Here is a 25,249-nt window from a genome sequence, read left to right as displayed (position 1 = left end):
GAACAACTTCAAAGAGAGCCCCTGAACCAGAGGAAGGGGGCTGGTGATTAATGTCAAACTCGCTGTGTTGCCCCAGAGCTCAGAGCAGGTCCCCACACAGGGGCAGGTCTGCTGCATCTTCACCTGGTACAGGTCTTGCTCAGGGAACAGAGCAAACCCCCTCTGGCGACCTGAGAACCTGTCTGTGGTGTAATGGGGGAAAAGGATCTGAACTTGGGTTCCAATCCTGCTCTGCCAGTTACCAGCTGAGTATCCTTGGGCAGGCCACTTGTAAACCTGGACTAACCACACCTGTTTCTTGGGGCTGGCAGTCGGCAAGAGCGTGTTTGTACCGCGCCTGCACAGTGCCAGCACATGGGAAGCACCAGCCATCACAGCTATATGATAATTCCTTGCTGCGTCCCACCCTGAGGCTGCGGTAATGACTGTGGTCGCTTGGGTCTGAATTTCCAAAGCATTGTCATAACCCTCCACTGGAGCACAGTGAATAGGTGACCCAGAAAAGGAACGTCCTGTTTTTTTCCTCGGGTACTCTGGGACATTCTGAGCTTCCTGAGAAGTCCAGACACCAAGGGACATATTACAAAGAAGACCTGGTATTGTTCTGGAGAGATGGCGTGCACACTGTTGGCATGGTTACCACCCTGAGCAGAAGGGGCCACCTGCCCACAGATTTGTGTCACCCAGATAGGATTTTAATTTTTTTTCCCAAATGCAGGCCTCCTGCTGGCCAGGTGACCTGGCTGATCCTGAGCTGCTGATAATAGCATGGCCCCCAACAGCATCAGCAGCAGCTCTTGCTTATTAAGCCCTGGCTCTCTGCCTGGCTTGGGGGTAAACACTTTACCCCATATACTATCTCACCAAATTCTCGCAACTCTTGGTAGGAGGTTGTTATCCCTTTATATGGATGAGGAAAATGAGACCTAGAAGGGTCAGATGCTTGCTTGGTGGTCCAGGCAGTCACCCACAGCCTCGCCACTCACACCTGCTTCCTGCCATTTGCTTTGGCCCCAGTGTTCTTCGCTGATACCACATTCCACCCCCTGTGTCTAAGATCATCCAGAGCCTTCCACCACTCTCAAAGCCCTCTTTGAGAGCAGATCAGCTCCCAACGCAGATTTTGGCATTAAGAAGTGTGAAAATGTCCTGGTAGCTGCAATCTGCGAGCTGGTGGAGCTCGGAGCCCCATTTTCAGCACCCGCCCCCCCTCAAGCTTGTTCAGAGGAGCTCAGCTCTGGGGGAGAAGGCAAAGCTGTCACCTATGGAATCGCAGTTAAAATGATGGCGAAAAAGGCTTTTGCTTCAGTTCTGCAGTTGGTTGAGGACTTGTGTTTCTTAGCCAGAATTTTCCAGATCCTTTGGCTGGAACCATCTGGATAATTGCCTCAAGCATCTGTGTGGTTCCCACGAGGTGGGCCCAGGTGCGAGGGACTATGTGGTCTTGGAAAGCTGGAGGACGGGGCCCGAGTGCTGTGACTTCCCCTCTGTGAGCCTTGGATGTCTTATTTGTAAAATGGGAGGCTGCATTGGTGGGTGGCAGGGTCCTTTCTTTTTTCTAGCTCTGAAGGTCTAGGGTATTTCACCACTGGAAGTTCAAGAAATAACGGCAATGACAACTCAAGAGATGAAACAGGGATGCTTCAGAGGACCAGTGTTTGGACCACATCAATACATGGAGTGGAAGAGGGTAACAAGAACCTACTCTGTAGGTCAGGGGCAGCAGTTTGCCAGTGTGCTCCCACTTGGTTAAAGTAAGGTCAGTATTGTTTCAATTTTACAGATGAGGAAACTGAGGTTAAATGTATTCTCAACTGCAGCACAGAAAGCAGGGCAGAAACCAGGATCCAGACCCACTCTACCTTCACCATTCTTTCCACTGCTGCCCCTGACCTTCTGAGAGCCTGTGAATACTCTTTTGGTTGTTGAGCTGTGAGCATAACTGTCATCAGCTCCTGCTTAAACGGTACCCTGGGAAGTAAGGGAGAGGGTTGCTGAGTTTTCACCAAGGTTCCCTGCCAGGCAACTGTGCTAAAAAACATCTTTTCTTCCCAGTATGTGAGTAGGAGGAGAGCAGATTGCTACAGGCTTCTGTCTTCTTCCAGACGACAATGGCAGGCTGGCCCCGACTCAGGAAACAAAGGGATCTGGGAGAAATGAAGCCACAGGAGAAAGCCGACTCCAGGAGGCTGGTCTCTGCAGACACAGCACTGAGCTGCTGCTGGAGTCAAGGGTAGCACTCATTCCCCCATAAAAGATACAAGCTCCTCCCCCTGGCCCTTCATAACCTGACCCTGGCCCACCTTTCCAAGCTCATCACCCACTCCCTGGACATCCTACGCCCACCAGGTTCCCAGACTCTGCCCACAAGTTTCTGCCAACTAGAATGTCCTTTCCCATTCTTCTACCTCTCTCTCTGCTTAAGTCCTTTAATCACCAGCTGAAATCTTACCTCTTACCTTCTCCATCAAGAAAACTCTCCCCGTCTGCCCACTGCCATCATGACTCTGGTTTCCACCATCTGCATAGAGTTCTTTTGGTAGGATTAATGTTTATTGGCCATCTACTAGGCATCAAGCACTATGCTATGCAATTCAATCTAATTTGACAACTATGTGGTGGCGATTCCTCTTATACCCATTAAACAGATGGGGAAACTGAAGCTCACCTACCCAAGGTCACGTAACTACTACCTACTAGGGGCAGAGTCAGGATCTGAACCCAGGTCTTTCTGACTATGAAGTCCACACTCTTTGGCACTTATACCACCTGCTTCCTGCTTCCTGAGGAAGCTGCCATTTCTCTTATAGAATGTAAACACCGGAGGAGAGGGCCTGTGTTTCACTCATCATATGAGTGCTGGGGTGTACCTCTCCATGAGTGCTGAATTGAACCTGATCACACCTAGTGTGTATTGCAAAAATTCCACCATTAGAGCCCTCTTTGTGAGTGACCAAGGTCTTTCAGGAGGGGGAACACTTTTTGGTTGTTGTTGAGGAAGATTGGCCCTGAGCTAACATGTGTTGCCAATCTCCCTCTATTTTGTATGTGGGACACCACCACAGCATGGCTTGATGAGCAGTGTCTAGGTCTGCACCTGGGATCCAGGCCTGCCAACCCTGGGCCGCTGAAGTGGAGTGTGTGAATTTAACCACTACACCACCGGGCCAGCCCAGAAGGGGGAACACTTGAAATCCCCTGACAGCTAACTGATGAAGTGACAGCTGAGTGGAAAATAAGACAAGGGAGGGAGCAAGGGGGAGAAAGGCAAGATTGCAGGAGCTAGGAGGGGACTGAGAGGAGGAGGAGGACTATTGGGTTGAATTTGGCCACCTCGTAATTACTCAGAGAACAAGATCTGGAGTTACCAGACCTGGCCCCCAATCCCAGCTCTTCCACAGGAGCTGGGGAAGCCTGAGTAAGTAGCTCCACCTCTCTGGACTTCAGTTTCCTCTTCCACAAAATGGGCATGTTGCTGTTCACGCTAGACCTGCTGGGCTGTTGCCAGGAGGAATGAGGCTGTAGCTTTAAGAGAGTGGGAGCTGCCTCCCGGGCACTTGTGACATTGCTGTTACTTCCTTTAAATGGGGACAGTTGGAGGATCAGCCCAACCTGAAATGCCCTCCCCGTGAAATCACAGGGCCCTGAAGGCCTGGGGACAGCAGGGAACTTACAGAATCCCAGACTTATAATAAGGATCTTGGAGACAACTCGAGTGAGCTTTCCTTCTTTGAGAGCACAGCCTGGTGGACCTGATAGCCAGCTCTGCCAGCAGACAGGCCCGGCTCCAAACCCAGCTCCCACTTGTTGTTAGGCCTTGTGCATGTCACTTTGCCCCTCTTAGACTGGTTCCTCATCTTTAATATGGCATTAAAAATAGTCATCTGTCACAGCTCTGTTGGGAGGGTCAGAGGCCCAGGCAATGACAGCTGGTATTAGTATTAACTACAGGGAACTGAGTCTCAGAGAGGGAAAGTAATTCACCCACAGTCACACAGCAGGTTAGCAGCAGAATCAGGTCTATGCCTAGGCCTGGGCTTATCCTCAGACAGCTGTGGCATTACCTCAAAGAAGCCGAGACCAGCAACTCACACTGGGATCGCCGGTGACATTTTGTGTCTCGCTGAGCTGAGACGGCTACTTGGGTTGCCTGTGGCTGAAGAATGGCAAAAAGCCCAAGTGAAAGCCTGGGATCGTGTGTCCAGCCTGAGGTCTAATCCTGTATAACCAATATAATCCTGTATAACAATATAACCCTGGGTGTGTTAGGTCGCCCCTGTGAGCCTCAGTTTCTCTGCTCGCCACATGCGGGGAGGAATTCCTGGCAGGACAAAGGAATTATATAAGGGCACAGAGCTGTTTTCATAACAGCTACCCCCGAGCTCTCACTCTGCATCAAGCCCTGTGCTATCTCTAGCCATGGCTTCATTTAGTCCTCATATTGACCCTGTAAGGTGGAAGCCCAATTTGCATATAAATGGCTAGGAAGGGGTGGAACCAGGATCTGAACTCTGATCCTGTTCCCTCTGCCTGAAACACTCACCCCTCTTCTTTCCATACCTAACTTGGGCTCCTTCTTCAGGTTTCAGCAGAACCCTAGCTTCCTCTGGAAGGACCCCTCAGCCTCAGGCTGGGGCAAGCACCTGCTCTGGCCCAGAGTGCTGGGTTTACCCCTCTGTGCTGAGACTGTTTCTCCCTCTCCTCTGCCAGATGGGGAGTCCCATGATGCAGGGACCTTGTCGTGCTCATGGCTGTATGCCCAGAGCCTAGCACTGTGCTTGGCATACAGCATGTGCTCAGTAAATACTTGCCAAATGACTGAATGCCTTGTGTCAGCATCACGATGCCACCCAGGCCCTGAGGGAACCAGGGAGATGAGAGGAAAGCTTTTGGACCCTTGCCACACCTTACATTAGCAGCATCTTCTCTGAGTCCCAACAGCCAGTCCCCTGGGACGCCATTTGAGCCAGTTGAATTCCAGTTACTGCTTCACCTTGGAAAGGCAGCCTCGGCCCTCACCATGCAGCCCAGTAATTGACGTCACAGCTGTGCCAGGAGCTGCCCTGTTAATATTTAATGTGGACTTCACTGCGGCAGAGCTACAGGCTAGAAGAGCTGGAGGGGGCCATGCAGAGTCTCCATAGGGCTGTGAAGATGGCACAGATGGAAAAGGACTTCGTAAACCAGAAAGCCCCTAGCAGATGAGCAATATGCTGACCCATTTGAGTCCCTGGCTTAACTCTGAAAGAGCTAGGGCAGCATGTGCCTGCAGTGGGACAAGGAGAATGCTGACTGAGCCCAAGTGATAAATATAAGGGGGATTAGGGGCTCCTGGGGACATTTCCTGGAGTCAGTGGGAGGGCAGAGCACTGGCGCCAGCCAGACCTAGACTCCACTCTGGCACTATACAGCTGTGTGACCTGGGCAGCAACTGTACACTGAGCCTCAGTTCCCTGATCTGTGAAATGGGCATAATAACACCTTCCTTGAGGGGCTGTTGTGAGGATTAAATGAGACAAGTGATATAGAGGAACTAGCTCAGCACATAGTAGGACCTTGGCAAATGCTGAGTCCCTTCTCCCAAACCAGACGTGGGGCCTGAGGCTGGAGAGGAGATGTGGGGGCACTTCATGCATTCGCTGGTCAGAGTGATGTTGGAAGGGAAGAAGGGGAGAGGGGGCACGGGAGGGGTGACCTTGGAGCCAACTGTCTCAGGTTTGGACTTGTCACCATGGTGGGACAACACCCAGGAGAGATGTCAGAGAGAGGGTGGACAGAGAGCCCCAGGATGGCAGGAACAGGAGGGCCATTATGGACCATCTCTTCTGATTGTCTGACCCCTTCATTCAACAGATGAGGACGCCGAGGGCCCAGAAAGGAGCAGACCAGCCCAGAGGCTCGCAGGGCAGAGCTGGGGTCTGCCTGGTCTGCAGTCACCCACATGAGACTGCATCAGCTGAGGTATTTATCCAGGGCCACCTGCCCACTGGGGGAGGCAGGTAACATGATGAGATGCCCCCATTCCCTGGTGGCAACCTCCTCTTCTCTGACCTGGACAAAGCAGGACCCTGATCCTCCACCCCTTCCTGTCTCCCACCAGTGTGTTTTCCCACAAATCCTGGAAACTTCCCCAAAGACAAATCTGACCATGCCATCCCCTGCTTAAACGCCTTCTGTGGTCCCACACTTAGAGGTGCCAGAGAAAATACAGGAGGCCCAGTTAAAACTGAATTTGAGATAAACAACGAATGATTTTTTTAGTATAAGAGTGTTCCAAATATTGCATGCACTTAATTATACTAAAAATGATTCATTGTTTATCTGAAATTCAAAGTTAACAGGACAACCTGTATTTTTTCAAGACTTTTTTTCTTAGGGTAAGATTCACCCTAAGGTAATATCTGTTGCCAATCTTCCTCCTTTTTCTCCACCCACAGAGCCCCAGTACATAGCTGGGTATAGTTGTAAGTGCTTCTGGTTCTTCTCTGTGAGCTGCCACCACAGCATGGCTACTGACAGACAAGTGGTACGGTCCACACCTGGGAACCAAACCTGGGCCGCCAAAGTGGAGTGCACCAAACATTAACTGCTAGGCCATCAGGGCTGGCTGGAAGAACCTGTATTTTTTTCCCAAAGATTTGCACCTGAGCTAACAACTGTTACCAATCTTCTTTTCTTTTTTTCTGCTTTTCCTCCCCAAATCTCCCCAGTACATAGTGTATATTTGTTAGTTGCAGGTCCTTCTAGTTGTGGCATGTGGGACACCACCTCAGTGTGGCCTGACTAGCAGTGCCATGTCCATGCCCAGGATCCGAACCGGTGAAACCGGGCCGCCAGAGCGGAACACGCAAACTTAACCACTCGGCCCCGGGGCCAGCCCCAAGAACCTGTATTTCTATTTGCTAAATCTGGCAACCCTGTGCAAACTGCCTTCAGGAAAAAAGTGAGAGTCTTTAATTGGTCCATGAGGCCCATTGTGGCCCCAAGTTCATCTTTTCCCTCTCACATGAACTCTCTGCTTCAGACACAACCCTTTGCCCTTACTTGAGAATACCAAGATCCCCCTCCCCTCTGGCCTCTGCAGATGCTGTTCCTCCCACTGGGACCCTCTTGGTCCCTCCTACTCAACCCTTTGCCCCACTATGCTTGACCTGACTCATCCTTCGTGCCTCAGAAGCCTTGTGGCTTCCTCCTGGAAGCCTTCCTGGCTCTCCAGGCCTGGGTGGGTGCCTCCTCTGGGTTCCACCATGCCTCGGGCAGGTCCTCTGTCTTTCCTGGTCACTTAGTGCAGAGTAGGGGTTCAGCAACATTTATTGCTTTGAAATGCTAAATTCCACAGCCCCCTCGACTTCCCCTATCAACAGTTTCCCCTCCTTCAGCCAAATCCTATGTGCCTGCAAGGCCTTGCTGGAATCCTACCTCCTCTAGGCCTTCCCAGGGGCCCACAATCCTTCCAGCTCGGTCACCATCCTGCTCAGTGAGCAGTCTTTTCAGCTCATAATCTCAGCAAAATCAGCACCCCTCAGCCTCTCCTGTGACCTGTGGTGCCCAATACTGTGCCTTCCTGCCAGATGGTGGTCAACAGACACCAATAAGCCTGGAGGATGGCAAACTGAGCTCTTGTGTTTGATTCTCTTCCCACTCAGTGGCCAAATAACCAAAATCCTAACCCTGTCGTGAAGCAAAGCCTCCTACATCCTATATGCCTATAAAGGAGGCATGGAGGCAGCCTTAGTTACCACTTGACAGAAGAGGAAACCAAGGAAGTGGAGGAACCCATTGTTCAAGACTCAGGTCTCTGGACTCCATCCTACCTCAGGGCCTTTGCACCTGCTCTTTGCTCTGCCTGGAATACTCTTCCCAAAGATCTTCCCATGGATAATGTGGCAGCTTAAAGATAGCTGCAAATATTTTGCCACTCTCCCCAACAAGAGGTGGTATCTCTTTCCCCACCGCTTGAATTCAGGCTGGCCCTGTGACTTGCTTTGACAACAGGATGTGACAGAAGTGACCCTTTATGAGTTCAGGAGCCTAAGCCTAGAGTTCTTGCAGCTTCTGCCTTTGCCCTCTTGGAATGCTGCCCCTAGACCAGAAGGCAGCCAGTCTAGCTGACTAGAGGATTAGAGGCCATGTGATGGGGAGCTGAGGTGCCCCAGCTAACAGCCAGCACCAACTACTAGATGTGTGAGTGAGGCCTTCTTGGACCTTTCAGCCCAGCTCTGCCTCCAGCTGCATGTGTGACCAGGAGAAATGGGTAGAGGAACCACCCAGGCCAACCACAGACTTGTGAGAAAGAATAAATGGTTGTCGTAAGCCACTAAGTATTGGAGCTTGTTACATAGTTTTGGTTTTTACGTGACTATAGATAACTGATCCAATTGCCTCCTCCTCATTAGATGTCTGCTCAGATGTCACCTCCTCAGAGAGGCCTTTCCTGATCATCCTATCTAAAACAACACATCTACAACTGCCCCTGACACCCGGCCAGTCGCTTTCTATCCCATTATCCTGTTTCATCCTGTCCAAGGCATTTATCCCTATCTGCAATCATGATTTATTCACTTATGGATTATTGTCCATCTCCTCCACTAGGCAGCGGGTTCCATGAGTGCAGGGGCCATAATGGTTTGCTCCCTACTGTCCTTCTGGCATCTGTTTAGTGTCTGGCACAGGGAAGATGCCACAAATTGTTGTTGGTGGTGCCCCTTGCTGATGTGGCACTTAGGGCAGCAGAATGGCTGGTGTGAGCTCCTGCCTTGCCATGTCCTCCAAAACCAGTGCCCTTGGGAGGGAATGGGGACAGGCCAGGTGGCTGACTGTGTTTCAGGAGCAAGAGCCTCAGGGCGCCCAAGTTGAGCAGGAAGGAAAAGAAACTGCCAAAACGTTCCTTTTTAGCAGGGGCTCAGATTCGGAGCAGGGAGGTTGCTGGGTTCTCTCTTCTCCAAGTCTACTGCTGATTACCAGCAAGCCATCACACCCTCCTGAAGGGTTACAAAGCTGAGAAACTAGGCAGTGGGAGACAACATTAGGGACACCGAGTCACTCCTCAGGGGCCCCACATTTCTAAGTCCCTGACACACAGCAGATCCTCTGAGCCACAGCCTCAACTGAGGAAATAATGCACACCCAAGAGCAAAAGAATCTGCTCTCAGACGCCTCTTCGAGCTACCATCCTGCATTCTGTGGGGGCAGAGGGCACATCCCCACTGTTCAAGCCAGCCTGCTGTCAGGTGACATGGTGTTGGAAATCTGGTTGCACTGCTAACTACCTGTGCGACCCTGGCATGGCGCCTAACCTTCCTGAGCCCCAGTTTCTGCATCTGTCAACAGTGGACGATAAAGACCTCACACCTGAGGTTGTGATGAGGATTCAGTGAGCTCGCGCATGCTCAGCACAGCTTCAAGCAGAACTGACTGTAGTTAAGCTTATGGCGTGGGGGGTGTGGAAAGCAAGGTTTGCAGTGAAATACAGACCCTCCCTGGGGACTGGAGCCACATTTAGGAGTTGCCTGGCAGGGACTAGGATTATGGTGTGAAACCTTTGGTCCACATTGGAAACATCAGAATGCCTGATCCTACTTGGGATTGTTCTCTAAACAGAGGGAGAGGAACCCTCAAAGCAGCCCTCCAACATTCCTGGAGGCTCCCTGGTATAGAGAAGTCAATGGTTTGGAGTTAGAGCTCCGACAAGGATTCAGGAGGCTGGGGCTGGAGGTCCAGCTCTGGCACCAATATGCTGTGTGACACGGAACAAATCACTTGCCCTCTCTGGGCTTTGATGGCCTCATCTATAAAATGGCACATTCATCCCTGACTTACCAAACCCATAGGGTTGTTGGGAGGATCAGATAGGATAATGCTTTGGAAAGCATTAGCTGTTTGATGACTGAAAAAGGGGTTGCTATTAAAACCAAAAGGGCTATGGGAAATCACTGAGCCTTCTGCTCTATTTTGCTGTGAACCTAAAACTGCCCTAAAAAAATAAAGTCTATTGAAAAAATAAAAAGGATCTTGGATTCTCTAAGAAGACCTTCTAAAGCCTTTCAGTTAGGCAGTGTAATATTCTGGCTTACAATTTACATGACTTTGGGCAAATGAGTTAACCTCTAGCACTGCCAGAGGTTTGTTTTTTCTTCTGCAGGAGACAGGAGCCCTGGGGCAAGAAAAGGGCTAGGAAGATGCTGTAAGTTACAGGACAGATAAGATAAGGAGGAGAAGCCCACCAGCCTCCCAAACCCCTGGGCAACCAAGGAGGAGGGTCCCCCCCGCCACTGTAAGCTGAAGTGGGGGCTACCTGTTCCCCTTTTCATCCCCTGCAAGCAGCCCTCTGGATCTCAGCTTCACCCCAGGTAGATGGTGACTCAAGTTGTTCTGCAGAAACTGGTCCCTCTGCCCCTGTTGCCATGGCGCTGCAGCACAGCCTAGCCAATCAGGAAGGAGATGGGTATCTGAGCCTCTGTTGCTAAAGCTGGAGCAGGACGCCTGGCCAATGGGAAGGGCAGCAGAGTGGAGCCACCATGGAAACCTCAGCCCCGAGGTTCCAACCGTGTTTTGTCTTCACGCCTCATTTGCAGGGGGTAGGCTGGGTTTTCTGCATTCCTTTTTTGCAAAGAGGATCTTGCAGCCCTCAGGGGACACTCAGGAGTCACAGTAGGGGTGCATGACAAGAGGCATCTTCAAAGAGTCAGAAGGGACCCCAGCCTAGCAGGGCACAGCTTCAGATGTCCCCTTCATCATTCTTTCACTAGATGCTCAGCATCACCTGTGTCTATGATCTTAGCCCATCCCCAGAGCTCTACCTAGCCCCATATGTCCTAAGAAATGGCTGTATGGGGCCAGCCCCGTGGCCAAGTGGTTAGGTTCGCACGCTCCACTTTGGCGGCCCAGGGTTTTGCCGGTTCTGATCCTGGGCGCAGACATGGCACTGCTCATCAAGCCACGCTGAGGTGGTGTCCCACATGCCACAACTAGAAGGACCCACAACTAAAATATGCAACTATGTACTTGGGGGATTTGGGGGCAAAAAAAAAAGCAGAAAGAAAAAAAAGGAAAAAGAAATGGCTGTAGGCTGCCTAAAAATCCCAACCCCCAGAGTAAGAAAAGGAAATGTGAGCCTTACCCCCAAAGGGTGCTCTTCTGCCTTACAGCTTTGTGGCTTTGCACAAACTGCTCCATCTTTTCTCCTATGTGCAGAATAGTGCAGGAGGATAGAAATAAGGGTCAAACACAGGTGCTGTCCCTCTCTGTAAAATTAGAAGATTGGGCAAATGGGCTCTGTGATTCCTTTCAGATCTCACATTCAGGACTTTATGCTGTTTTAACCTTCAGGCTCCAGATAAAGTGGATCTACAAGGAATAACTTTCCAAGGGGGAGCCCTGTAAATAGTGCTAGTGGACACAAATAAGACTTAGGTTGCTTTGTGCTCTTAAAATGCCAGACCAGCAGGGCCATCAGTTTTAGAGCTGAGGCCCAGAGGGGTGAACCTGTCCCTTCAAGGTCAAACAGCTATGTGCATGCAGAGCCAAGACTGGAAGCCCTAGCTCTCAGGCCCAGCTTTTTAGCCCGCAATGTACAACGTCTTCAAATCAGCCTCCTCACCCCTGGACAGGCAATCAGGGAGCTATGCATGCCCACACTCCCAGCACCCCTTATTTTGCAAACACAAGCATAATAACAGCTGCAAGGGAAAGTGTGTCTCACCTCTTTCCCACTCTCTCCTGGCTTTCACTCTGTTGCCTGGCAACAGTTCTATCCAGAAACCTAGGTGTCATCCTAACAACTCCCTCGCCCTCATCCTTCCCACCAAACCCATCACCCAATCATGTCCATTTATCTCCTAAATGGCCCTTGAGTCATCCACTCCTCCCCTCCCCCACCACTTCCCCAGTCCAAGGTTCCATCATGATTTCCTGGACAACTACATTGGCTTCTCACAGGCCTCCTGCTTTTACACTTGCTCATCCCATCCCCCGCTTCCATTTTCTATAACTACAGCCAGAAAATCTTTTAAAAATGCAAATCTGATCATGTCACCTGATGCTTGCTTAGAACCTCTAAGGATAAAAATCAAAATTCTTAACAGGCCTAGAAGGCCCTGCATTGTCAGGCCAACACCCGCAACTTCACTTTGTCCTTGCATGTGCTCTGCCCTCTCTGCCTGGAACATTCTCCCCACCCCTCATTCTTCTAGTTATTCACCCTTGAGCTCTCAGTTCAATGATCACTTCCTTGGGGAGCCTTTCCCGACCTCCTGAATAGGTCACATCACCCTGTTTCAGGCTCTCCTGGCACCATGTAGCCCTTTTTTCTGTAGCACTTATCACAGTTGCAATTTTACACCTATTCATGTAACTATTTGATTCACATCTGTAAGCCCTGCCCCACAAGACTTTGTCTTGTTCTCTGCCTGAAATATACAGATGGATGGATGGATAGATGGAGTATAGATGGATGGATGGGCATGTGGATGAGTGAGTGTAGATGGACAGGTAGAGGGAGGGACGGTTGGATACATAGGTATCTGTATGTATATATTGCAGATATTGTTGGATGATGGATGGACGGACAGATGGATGAGTGTATGGATATACGGATGGATGCTCTCATTTTTCCCAGCTTACTTAATCACATCTCCCTCTGTTCTGTGGCTAGCCAACCTTCCCCCTGTTCATTTACCATACACCAAGCATCCCTGATGTGCCAGGAATGTGCCCACAGTGCCGTGGGAGCCCCAGGAGAGATTGCCATGCCCTTGAAACCTAAATAACAACAATAGCTACTTCCAGTTAACACTCACTACTGTGTGCTAGAGACCACTGTATACTCTCCTCCTGGGAAGCTCCACACTCCTTCTACTTATCCAGAGCCTGACGGTGTCTCAAAGTTCAGTTTACGTGTCACCTCCTTCAGGAACTCTTCCCTGATCATCCAGCCCATGCCTGATAGCCTATCCTCAGAAAAGCCCCAGCACATACGTCTGGGCCACCCTTGCTGGCCCTTGCTCATAATTTGCTTCATGTTATCCCTTCTCTGTGAGTCTCTCACTCTCTACTAGACTCTAAGTTTGTTCCCTGGGGTCAGGATTCACATGTCACAGAAGGCCTATCTGTAGGCTGGGCATTGTACACACACTCCTTTTTTTAATCCTCGTAGAACCCCGAGGGAGGCAGGATTACCCCCCATTTTAAATAGGAGGAAACTGACTTGCCCGAGGTCACAGAGATAGTAAGTGGTGCTGAAACCAGGTTGAATCTAAGAGTAAGATCCTTTCTTGGGACCCCCAGGCCTGAATAGTTCCCCCATGAGCCCTGAATGTAGCTGCTCCACCTGTGCCTGAACACTGCCAGTGATGGGGCAGCCTGGTCTATTGTTGAATACCTGCGTGTCAGAAACTTTATTCTAAACCAGTTGAAATGTGCCTATCTGAAACTGCTGCCCAGTGACCCCAATTCTGCCCCCTGGAAGCAACCAGAACAAATGTGTCTCCTCTCCCACATGGCAGCCGTCAATAATTTACAGCCAGCTCTCATGTCTCCCCTACATCTTATCCTCTCCAGGGAGGGTCTGCAGAGCACAGAGAGTGCTAACCTGGAACTAGAAAACCCAGGTTCTCATCCTGGCTAAGCTGCTGTCCACAGACCCGTAAATTTCAAAAGAAAATTAAGTAGGTGATTTGACAAACAAGGACATTAAAAAAAAACTATCATCACCTCCCATCACCCTTGTTTCATAAAAGAAAGGGCATCTTGACACACAAAAAAGTAGGGCAGACAATCTGAGAATTCATTTAGTTTTAGGAAAACTCCCTATTTGGTCCCTATTTTTCTCATTTTGCCATGTCTTGGTACAGACTCCGGGGGGGACTGGTCCGGGTCTGCAGCCTGAAGGACCTCTGATGGAACCAATTAAAGAAAACACCATCAGCCAGCTAAATCAGAACAGAGCAGTCCACCATCAGGACACCACAGTCACCTTGTTTCGAGAGGGAAGGAAAAGCTGAGTGTCTGGCAGTAAGACAGCCGAGTCCAGGAAGCGAGACAGACTTCTCCATTGTGCTACAGCTTCACGTCCAGTTTCTATCTTGGCTTAGACGAGCAAAGGCTTTCCCATTTTTGTAGCTCTGTGCGCACCCTGTGAAAGCAGCATGGCAGGCAGGGGCTGCCCATGCCACGTTGCTAGCAAGTGGAACCTGCTGGAAGTCAGGAGCTGTTCCGGCTTCACAGCAGGAGGCCAGTTGGTTATGCAAAGACAGCAGATTTTCACTTGGGGCAGGTCTGTGCTTGATCTGAAGGGCTACCCTCCACCCCAAAGGCTTTCTCCCCTTCATTCATTCACTCACTCATTTAATATTTATTGAATACTTACTCTGTGCAAACACTGCTCGCATTGGGAGTACAAAGGTGAGCAAAGAACGAGTTGGTCTCTGTTCTCATGGAGTTTAGCATCTAACAGGGAAGGCAGATGTTAATCCAAGTGAAGGCAGAGAGCAAACGCACAACTGTGAGACGTGCTACCACAGAGGGACGTGTTGCCCCGAGTGTGAAATAGGGAATTTCCCTCGTCAGTGGTCGTGGGAGGCTAAGACGGTAATGACCTAGCTGAGATGGGGACGAAGAGCAGGCACTGACCAGGTAAAGGTGGAGGGAGAGTAAGTTCCAGGCAAAGTGCCTGATGTGGGACAAGCAGAAGTCACATGAACGCTGAAATGAGGCTGGTGTGACTGCAGGGGGTCAAACAACGGGGAAAGCCATGCAGGATGAGGCTGGAGAGGTGCTTGTGGGGCTCACAGGCTACTTAAAGGGGTTTGGTCTTTTTCTGAAGTGAAATCGAAAACCACTGGAGGGTACTGTGCAGGCAGAGTGGCACAAAGTATTATTACGTGAAGGCAGAGACACCAGTTGCCTCTTCCAGGAGTCAGACTGGTGATGGATGTTAACTAGATTTTGCTGATCATGTTGAAATATATACGTATATTGAATCATTATGCTGTACAGCTGCAACTAATATGTTATATGTCAAGTATATCTCAATTAAAAACACCAGTGATGATGACAGTGGTGATGATAACAATGATAAAAATAATAGAGCTAACGTTATTGAACACTGTGTCCCTGTGCTGTTTTAAGCACTCTTTATGCATTCATTCAATTCTCACATTTACTCTATGAAGTGGGCACTGTTATTACCCCCATTTTACAGCTGACAAAACTGAGACACAGAGACATTAAGTAACTTGCCCAAGGTCACACAGCCTGTAGGTGGTAGAGCTGGTAGATAAATGAGTGACCTCTGAGCACTTAAAGAAATTACTGTCTTAAAGAAGTCGTAGGACAGGGAAAAGCTGTCCTACAAAAGAGAGTCTGGGGGCAGCAACCTAGAATAAACTTGAGTTGTAACTTAGGCCCTTAGTCCATGTGGCTGGTTCTGTGAACAAGTACTCATTGAGCACCTGCCATGTGCTAGGCACACTGTTGTTAGTATTGAGGACGTGGCAGGGACAAAAACAGTCCCAGAACTTACATTCCAGTGAGGAGAAAAGACAGTCCACAAGTGGGCAAATAACCCAGATGATTTCAGGTGACGACAAGGGCTGTGAGAGAGAGAGCACGCCAGTGTGACAGACAGTGATGGGCAGAGGGGTGGTGCTTCTCTAGACAGGGTATTCAGGGAATGTGACAAGTGATGTCAACAATGAGGAAGCAACTGAGCCACGATCTTGGAAGAGGGTTCCAAGAAAATGGAAGAGTCGTGCAAAGGCCCCGAGGCAGGGGCAACCTTGGGGTGCTCACGGAACAAAAAGAAGAGACAGTGCATCATTCTCAGGAAGCAGGAGGAGATGAAAATGGAGACAGAGGCTTCCAGAAGCCCAGGACCTGTAGGGCCTTGTGGACCATGGCAGGGAGTTGGGATTTCATACTGAATTGATGTGAAGTCACTGAAAGGTTTTCAAGCAGGGGAATGATACAACCTGTTCTGTTTAAAAGAGAGCACGTTGGTTGCTGTGAGAAGAATAAATTCTTGAAGGGAAAAGAGGATGCAGGAGGACCAGTTAGGTTGCTGCAGCATCAGATGACGGTGGAGATGGGAGAAGGGTCAGACTGCAATATATTTTTACTAATGGATCAGATGTGGGGGTTGAGGGAAGGAAATATAGGATAACACCAATGCTTTCAGCCTGAATAACTGGGAAGATGATGGTCCAGTGACTAAAATGGGGAAGTTGTGGGAGGAGCAAGCTTGGTGGGAGCCGGGAGGATACAGCTAAATCAAGAGTTGTGTTTTAGACACATCCAGTTTGTTAGCCTCTTAGATGTCTAAGGACAGGCCAAGGCAGCTGGACAGATGGGCTGGAGTTCAAAGGCGGGGTCAGGGCTAGAGGTCTCAAGTTGAGACTCAGGGCGGGCATGTAGATGGTAATTAGAATCATGGGACTGGGTCACCCGGGGAATGAGATGCAGAAAAGAGGTCCAGGGGCGACAGGCTGGGATCCTCCAATGTGCAGAACTGGACAGAGGTGAAGAGGCCAGCAAGGGAGGATGAGAGAGACCAATGAAGGAGGCCCCAAGGAGAGTCCGGCCTGGCCCAGCTCTCCATTGACCCATCTTGTAACCTCAGGCAAGTTGCTCCCCACCTCTAGACCTCAGTTTCCCTCCTGTAAACCAGGGGGAGTGGCTCTACCCATCGCTGAGGTGGCTCCAGTGTGGTCATTCTATGACACTCCTGTGGCCACATGCGAGATGAAGAAATCAAAGCTCAGGCTTACCCACCTTGTTTCTTCTATAATCGGCTTGCACTGGATGAAATACAAAAATACAACAAAACACAGCCCAAAGGCCCACCACTGAGGGGCAGGGGGCAGGGCAAAGTGATGATGACCTGGAGTAGAATTCGGACTCTGCCACTTGTCAGCTGAGTGACCTTCTGTGACCCCAATCCTCAGTTACTTATCTGGAATAGTGGTCCATAACGTCCACTGTGAGGGGTGCTGCTAGAACGAAGGCAGGCAGCACGCAAAGCACCCCACACAGCTCCAGGCACGCCCACCATCAGTGCCAGTTCCTCTCTCCTGTAGGAAGATTGCTTCCCTGAATCAGAAGACAGGGATTCCAGGGTGGCTCTATCCTTGCAGAGTAATGCAGTCCTGCTGCCGGTCAACCCTGGGGCTGCCAGCTCAGTGCCACCTCTGCCCCTCACCTGCATGGCACATGGCTGCCATAGCAGGAATCAGGCGTCTGCAAAGACTGCCTGACTAGCCAGAGCCTGGGGGAATTCGGGGGATGGGAGGAGGGAGAGGAGCACCCGCTTCCAGGGCTGACCATCGCTGTAGACTGGAGCCTTTTCCCAGGTTGCATTAACCTAGGCTGGCAAAGGGCAGTGATATGACAGCAGGGAAACGCTTCAGTAGAGAGCAGGTTGGAGCTCAGGCCAATGTGTTCAGCCCTGATGGCGGCTCCCGGCTCCACGTCTCCCAGAAGCAGCCCTGGGGGAGGCAGGAACTGCAGCGGCAGCCGCTGGAGGGAGAGCTGGGCAGGAGCCTGGATTCCTGGCTCCGCACTGTCACAACAATTAGATTAATGTCTCCACTTATCAGGCCCCTCCACTGTGCCAGACATCGTACTAAGTGCTTTACCTAAGGGCTCTTCAACAACACCGCAAGGACAGCAGACACATTCCTATTGAAAAGATGAGGAAACTGTGGCTGAGAGAAGAGAAAGCCTCGCCCAAGATCAACCAGCCTTCCAGACGCTCCTCTTGATGACACGTCAGACAGACAGGACCCATGCAAGGCCCTGCGTGATCTGGTCTCTGCTTCCTTCTCCAGCTATACCAGCCCCCTCACTCTCCCTCGGGCCCACCAGGCTTCTTTCCATCTCAGAGTCTCAGAGTCTTTGCAGCCAGGAGCTCCTCCCCACCCTTCTCTGCCCTTTGCAAGCCCTGCCATCCATCAGGTCTCCACAGAAATGCCCAGGAAGCCTTCCCTGACTCCTAGTCTAGGTTGGGGCCCCATCAAACCTTTCACAGCGACCTCTCCTTGACTTTTGGAGCACTTGTCACAACCGTAACAATAGTGATTTGTGTAATGTTTTGTTTACCATCCTTCTCCCGCTATATCAGCACAATGCCTGGTACATTAATGGTTCTTAATATACTTGTTGAGGGGAGAACAAGGACCGAACACCTGCACAACAAATGAGTGGCTAAACCACAAATGAACCTCCATCTTGCAGCAACAGGTTGGCCGCAATTCTGCGGGAGACAGGGACTTATATAAAGGGCCATCTCCCTTAGAGTCTAAATCATAAAGTCTTCTAATCACATGGACGCTGCCTAAGGAGGTATGTGGCAAGAGATCCCAAGATTGTGTGCAGTGGGAGGTGGACACCCGACTCCCTGCATAAGTTAGGTCCCCAGACCAGCCTGGCTTCTCTTTGTCAACCCGAATCTCAGACCCCAGCAGTGGCCGCCAGCCTCCTGGTTCCTGCAGGAGACAGTAGCAAGGGGGTGGTCAGACTTGCCTCTTGTCTCACAAGGGGAAGTGTGCCCCGTTTCACTTCTGCTTTAAGGCGAGACACATCCTGTGTGTTAGACCACCCAGGCAGTGCTCCTGTCCTAGCGCCAACCACCAACGGTGGCCAGTGCGGTGATCAGGCACTGGAGAGCCTGGGAACATGGCCTTCATCGCCGTGCAGGGAGCCCAGGCCCCACGCCTTGCCCTCCCTCCTTCCGGATGCGGCTGCCCCACCATGGAAGCCACTCTCAGTGGGCTTCTTTCTCCCACGCCCCATCCCTTTCTATAGGGAAGAGCCCTGGGGGTGAAGTTCAATCCTTCCTCTGCAACATGGGTACTCAGTAACCCTGGGTAAGTGCCTCTACTTCCCTGGACTTGGTTTCTCCTCTGAGAAGTCGGGGTACCACCATTCGCCAGCCTCCCTTGGGGCTGTCCTCAGGCTCAAGCACTGGGATGATGGGAGCACACTTGGTTGGGGTTCAATATAGAAGTCAGCTCTTGCTATTACCTTTCTTCCCTTTTTCCCGTCTTTTCTCAAGCTTCAGACTAGCTGGTGGTGCACCAGGTTCTTGGTGGACCTGCCAGGCACATTCGAAACAATGTTTGAATGGCCTCCATTAGGGAAGTGTTGACAGTGCTGCCTTATTTTGTGCCACACAGACACCTTTGCAAAGCCGACGGCATCAAATCCTCACTGCGGCCCCTTGAAGAAAGCAGAGAGACACCGTCATCACCCCACCCCAAAACTCGAGGTCCAGGGAGGTGAACAGACTTGCTCAGGATCACACAGGGAGCTGGCACTAGAGTCAGACAAGAAGAGCAGTGCCTCCACCTCAGGGAGGTGCAGGGGCGCAAATGTTTCACAGCCCTTATGTCATGGGTTTGCACACCATCTCCCAAGGCTCAGCATGGTCTTGGGAGCTTGGGCAGGGTGACACAGGGAAGAAATAGCAGGGCCAACCAGGAAGCAGGGTTTCCGGCTCCCTAAAGAAACCTGCCCCGTCTGAGATGCCAGCCACCACCTCAGACCAGGTGTGTTTAAAGGTTGTGTTCTACCCAGATCCAAGGCTAGGATGAACAAAGCCAGACAGGTGAGCAAGGTCACCCCTCAACCCCACCCCTGCCTCTGTGGTGTGAACCCAGGGCCCATGCTGGCTCAGGGCTTCCAGACTAAATGAGCCATCTGGTACTCAGGTTTGCACCCTGAAACTTGGCAACAGTCACCTCCTCTGGAAATCAGTTGGAAGTGTGGGTTGAGTGGGCCAGATGTGTAGAAATCTCTCCCCAGTTTTCTCCCCCAAGTTTTCAGGCTGTCACCTTCTCCTGCTTGATCTGGTGCCGGAGCCCTCCAGCCCTCCAGAAGCCCCTTCCCCACCCCATCCTCCTCACCAGGCAGAACTCTTACACAGCCTTCAAATCCTGGCCCAAATGCCCCTTTCTCCAGCCTTCCCCTGCTCCCCTATGTAGAATCAAGCCCCCTCTTCTATTTCCGTAGTGCTTTACACGTCTGTCCCTCCACCAAGAAAGCAGGGCCCGAATTGGTTCAGCCTTGCATAAATGTTAGCTGAATGAATGAATTCAACCAACTCTAAATGAGCACCTATGTGTGATGGGCACTTGAGGGGAGGAAACGAGGATGAGCAAGATGTGCTCTCTGCCCTCAAGGAGCTTATATACAGTTGGAGAGCTAAGCTCTCTGTAAGGTAAATGTACAAGGAGAGAGAAACACAAGAGCGAGGCCATAGCACGTGAGCGCTAAATACAACCAGGATTCTAATCCTGGTTCTGTCCATAACTTGTTGTGTGGCCCTAAGGAGGTCTCTTAGCCAGCCTGGCCTTGGAACCCAGCAAGAGTGATCACTACAGGAGATTGGGAATGGGGCTGCCATCAATAAAGGATTCAGATCTCCACAGTCAGGGCCAAGTGGCAGGTCCCTCTTCCTCCAAAGCCATAGGAGGGAGGAGTCACCCATCTGGACCTCTTACCTGATCAGAATCTAACTCAGGGTGTCTCAATCTCAACACTATTAACATTTGGGGCTCAATAATTCTTTGTTGTACGGGCCATCCTGTGCATTGTAGGGTGTTTAGAAGCACTCATTAGATGCCAGTAGCACCTCCTGCAGTTGTGACAACCAAAAGTGTCTCTGGACATTGCCAAATGTCCCTTGGGGACCAAAATCACCCCCAGTTGAGAACCCTCAGCTGGCTCCTGGCTCTCCAGCAGTGTATCCAAGGGTCTGGAAGAAGGGTGGGGGTTTTGAGACAGCGTCCAGACAAGTCTCATGGGCTTGCCTCTGACAGAGCCCTGCCCACCCTCTCAAGCTTGTGTCTATTCAGGTTCTGAGGACACAGAGCTTGAGGAGAGGCAAGGCATTTCGCCTTGAAAAGGGGCCCCTTTCCCAAGACAGCATCCAATCACGCCTACCGGATGCTCTCAGACTGGGGAGGAGGACCCAGAATGTGAGCAATGAGCTTTGGATGAGTATCAAACACATCAGCAAAATGTTTCTCTCTCAGGATCCCATAGGCTTAAAAATAAAATTTTCTGTCTCTTAAGAGACATTTGTGGATTAAAGGAGCGGGTGGGAAGTGGAGCCTGGATAAGCAATGTGATACAATTCAAAGAGCAGAGAGAGGAGGTAAGAGACTCGGTTCCAGTCACAACTGCCACGAGCTGCCTGAGGGACTGACAGGGACTCACATTCCTTCTCAGTACCCAGCTTTCCCGTTGGTTGAGGAGGGGAAAGGTCTGAAATCTTGTGGTCCTCAAGGTTTCTCCCAGATTCATTGTCCGATGAGTTCAGATGAAAATACCAGGCTCAGAGAGACAGGGGTTTGCTGGGGATCACACAGCACCTCCCTATCTCCTCTTCCCCTCATGGGGAAAGAGATTTTCTTCTTGGAAGGACTATATGCTGATTCACTGAGGAAACAGATGAATCTTGCTGCAGCCAGAGAACCAGATGGAGGTCAAATCTAAAGGCCAGTAGGACTGAGTTCTTGGCACCTGCTTTGCCCCGACAACCTGTGCACTCCAGGCCAGGCTTAGCTGAGTGTGTGGTGTGGCCTGAAGACCAGGAGCTGCCTAAAGCCTTGCAGGCTGAAGTCCGTGGCTATAGGCCAGAAGGGAAGGAACACACAGTGCCTTCCAGATAGGAGCCTGGGGGAGAGGAAAGGCCACCAGCCCCTACTTAAAGTCACTGCTGCTCCTTACTGGAGAGGCCACGTCCACATGTTACACAGCATCTGTACCCCAGCAGGGCTGCTCCATACATGGAATACTGTCAGCTGCAAAGAAGAGAGGGTTCCCAGCCAGGGTCCCATGACAGAGTAGTGGATGGCGCCTCACTGACCCAACACCACCGGGAGGTGAGGGGGACAGCACAGTGGGTGGCAGCTGGGCTCTGGGGTCCCACAGACCTGATTCCCAGCCCTGCTGTTAGCTGTGTGGCCTTGGGCTCCACCTCCTGGGGCCTTCTGCCCCTCATCTGGTTACAACAGTTGATAAGATTACATGATGAAAAGGCATGTAAAGTAGGCTTCATTGCCCAGAACACAGGAAACACTCAAGAAAGGGAGCGACCATTATTATTTCATGGATCTGAAATTTTCTGGGTAACTGAGGTGGCCTGTAAACTGGCTTCTATTCAGGTTTGTCTCCCACTATTTCCTATGCACTTTAGCAAAGCCTCACCGATTTCCTTAGTGCCTCACGCATATATATCACATACTTCTTCCTTCCAATACCCAAAGTTTCCATTTTGATGGGTCTCTTGCCACAAATGGGATATGGGCTTCTGTGCCTATCCAATGTAGCACTTAGCAGTTCCTGGCCCAGCTGCGCATCCTCTGGCAGTCCTGTACCTCTTGTGTTCCTGTGCCTTGGGAGGTCCTTGTAGCTGTCTGCCATCGTGCTGTTAGCTGTCATCTCACCTTCTGTCAAGTTCTCTGCCTCTACCCTGTTGCCTTCCGGTGTGCGGCTTCTAATCTGCTTGGTCTGAGAATCAGATTTCCAGGCTGGTTAGAGCTGCATGTAAAGTAAGCGGGAAGAAGCCTAGAAAAGGAATCTGGGGCAGGGTTTATCAAAGGGACCACTGAGGCAGAATCACTCCGAGTGTCTGTTTACAGTGCAGAGCCCCAGCCCTCCTAAATCAGAATCTTCGGGAGGCTCTGGCATCTATGATTTATATGATCTCTTAGGCAAAGGAGCACTGGAGAACCACAGGTAGGGACTAAGACAGCTACTTCTGCCTTGAAGCCTTTTTGGCTTATTTCCAGTTTATTTTCCTGTCACGTTTTCTGCATCCCACATCCTGTGTGGATCCTTACCCTAAACTCATTTCTAAGTCCAGTAGGCCAACTGGTGCTGCCCCAGGTGTTCCGCAGCCTGTGTGCACACATGCCCCCCCCCCTTCCTCCCCCCAGCACAACCATGAAGCTAAGAAATGTCTGCAGAGCTGCCCCACCTCAGGCAACATTATTCACAACAGGTGGGAGCCAGGGCAGCGTGGTCAGGGGGCCCTCTTCCTCTTGGCAACTCGTGGCACCTCTGCCAACAGAAAAAACTTCTCAGCAGAGGTTCCTGGGACCCAAATAAGGCAGAATGGTCAAGGCAGCTAGTTAGAGGAGTGTGGCCCTCTGGCACAAGTGGGGACACTGGGTTCCACCTCTTGACCACTCTGACTCCTACACATCCTACAAGGCCCAAGGCTACTTCCTTTTTAAAGACTACCCTGTCCTCTCTGGCCCCTGTGGTTGTTCCCTTCTCTAAATTCTTGGGGCTCACAGAGTCTGCGGCAATAATCATCATCATAACAGCTGATGTTTAGGGAGGAGATCACAATCTCCCAGGTACTGTCTTAGCTCTTTACCCACATTCTCTCACGCAAGATTTTCATGACCCTATAAGGTGGTATTATTGTCTCATTTTACAGATGAAAAAAACCAAGTCTCTGAAAGGTGCAGTAACTTAGTCAGGGTCACATGCTGGCAAGCAACCCTGCAGGACTCTGAACGCAGCCACCTGCCTCCCAAGCCTACCTTCTTAACCACCACGCTGACTGCAACCAAATGCCCAGAAAGGCGCTGGGCTGGGAGTCAGAGGACCTGCATCCTGTTTGCTTATCTGGGAGAAAATGCAGGCATTGGAGCAGATCTCTAAGAATTCCTCTGTTCTAAGGCTCTTGTCTTACCGGACCATCCTCATCTCTACCTGCACTGGGGTGACCCCAGGCATGTCAGGCAAGTGTCTGGGCCTTAATGTCCTTATTTCTCAATATGAATTAAGTGCCTTCCATGACTCAGTTTAGGGGCCCAGGCTGGTGATCCCATCGAGGTCTTTCTTACAGTTTGTGTGTCCCTCTGTGAGGGGCCCTGCCACCTGCACCTGCTCCCTTGATCTCAATTGCTCACTCATGCAACTCTCAATGACTGAAGAGTGTGCCAGGAGAAATTCTCAGCCTAATGAGCTGAAACGGGTCAGCAAATAATTACGAAGTCACAAGCACAGAAGAGCAATACTCAGGTAGGGGAGTGTGTGTGTATGGGGGTTGGGTAGAAAGGTGAGGCCATGTCATCTCTATTTAACAGGTGAGGAACTAGGCTCAGGAGACAGAACATTCCTAGTTCTCACAGCTAAGAAATGGCAGAGCTAGAATTTGAACCCAGGTCTTCTTGGCCCCAAGCTTCTTGCCTTTCTCTCTCCAACAAGGAATGGTGATTGACATCTATACACCTGGTGGGGGGCTTCCAACCTGCACACACACGTCCTTTATATCCAACCAAACCACACGCTCCCTGCGGGCCGGGCTCTGCACGTGGACAGCAGGGATGGAGGGAGGTGTGCAGGTGCGAGGGACAGGTGGGAGGACTGGATGATGATGCAGTTGGGGGAGGACTGAGTCCCACTCCTGGATTCTGGTTGGACAAGTGGGTGGAAGGATGTGCTGGTCAGAGACAGGAAGCATGAGGGAGAGCAACTGGCGGGGAAACTGGGGCTCAAGGGCACGTGTGTTTCATGCCCAGCTCTGAAGGGTGAGCGACCCAGCGTTCTAACTTGTCAGCACCTCTTCTTTCACCAAATCATTCTCTGGGCCTTCTTCTCCCAGGTCATCTTCGGAAGAGATATGAGGGCAAAAAGCAGGGGCGACTGCTAGCCTTACATGCAGGATACTAAGGATCACAAAAGACTGTGTTACATGATCTGACCTGAACAGGCCAGCACCTGCCATGTCCAGCACAATCGCTCGGGAAGCTGGCTCAGCAGCACAGTGAAGAGCACTCCCACCCGGGGAGGTAAGAGCAGCCTAGATGTATTTGCTGCCTGCTCGTTAGTAAGTCCTTTCACATATACCTGTCTTTTGATCCTCCAACCACCCTGGGAGACAGCCTCCCGTTTTATAAATGAAGGACGCTGATGCCTAGAAGGAGCAAAGGTTTGTGCGAAGGAAGAGAACGTGAAAAATGAAAAGAAAATGGATTTTTATCAAGGACCTGCTCCACACCAGCAATCAATCAGTGCGCTTTCAAATATATCAACAGACCTTTTCCCTCAAAATCTCTACATGCTGCATTTACAGATGAGGAAACTGGCTCCATTAGGTAACTTAGGAACTCAGTGAGGGGGAGACTCAGATGCCAACGCCCAGTGCTCGGCTCTTGAGTCCAGAGCTCATTCATTCAATCCACACATTCAACCAACAACCATTTCTCCATCATCTACTATTATGCTGCACATT

The 25,249-nt window shown here is 50.8% G+C and overlaps 1 long non-coding RNA gene across 1 annotated transcript; it reads left to right on the top strand.

Annotated features, from left to right (window-relative positions):
* Positions 1 to 2,093: 2,093 nt before the first annotated feature.
* Positions 2,094 to 24,743, top strand: LOC139045947 (uncharacterized). Its single transcript, XR_011505447.1, has 3 exons — positions 2,094 to 2,233; positions 5,854 to 5,961; positions 24,620 to 24,743. It is a non-coding gene; the product is annotated as an uncharacterized lncRNA (long non-coding RNA).
* Positions 24,744 to 25,249: the final 506 nt, after the last annotated feature.

The sequence above is a fragment of the Equus asinus genome, chromosome 8 (genome assembly GCF_041296235.1).
Source record: "Equus asinus isolate D_3611 breed Donkey chromosome 8, EquAss-T2T_v2, whole genome shotgun sequence".
In the NCBI taxonomy this organism is placed as follows: domain Eukaryota; kingdom Metazoa; phylum Chordata; class Mammalia; order Perissodactyla; family Equidae; genus Equus; species Equus asinus.
This window is presented reverse-complemented; position numbering and strand designations above follow the sequence as displayed.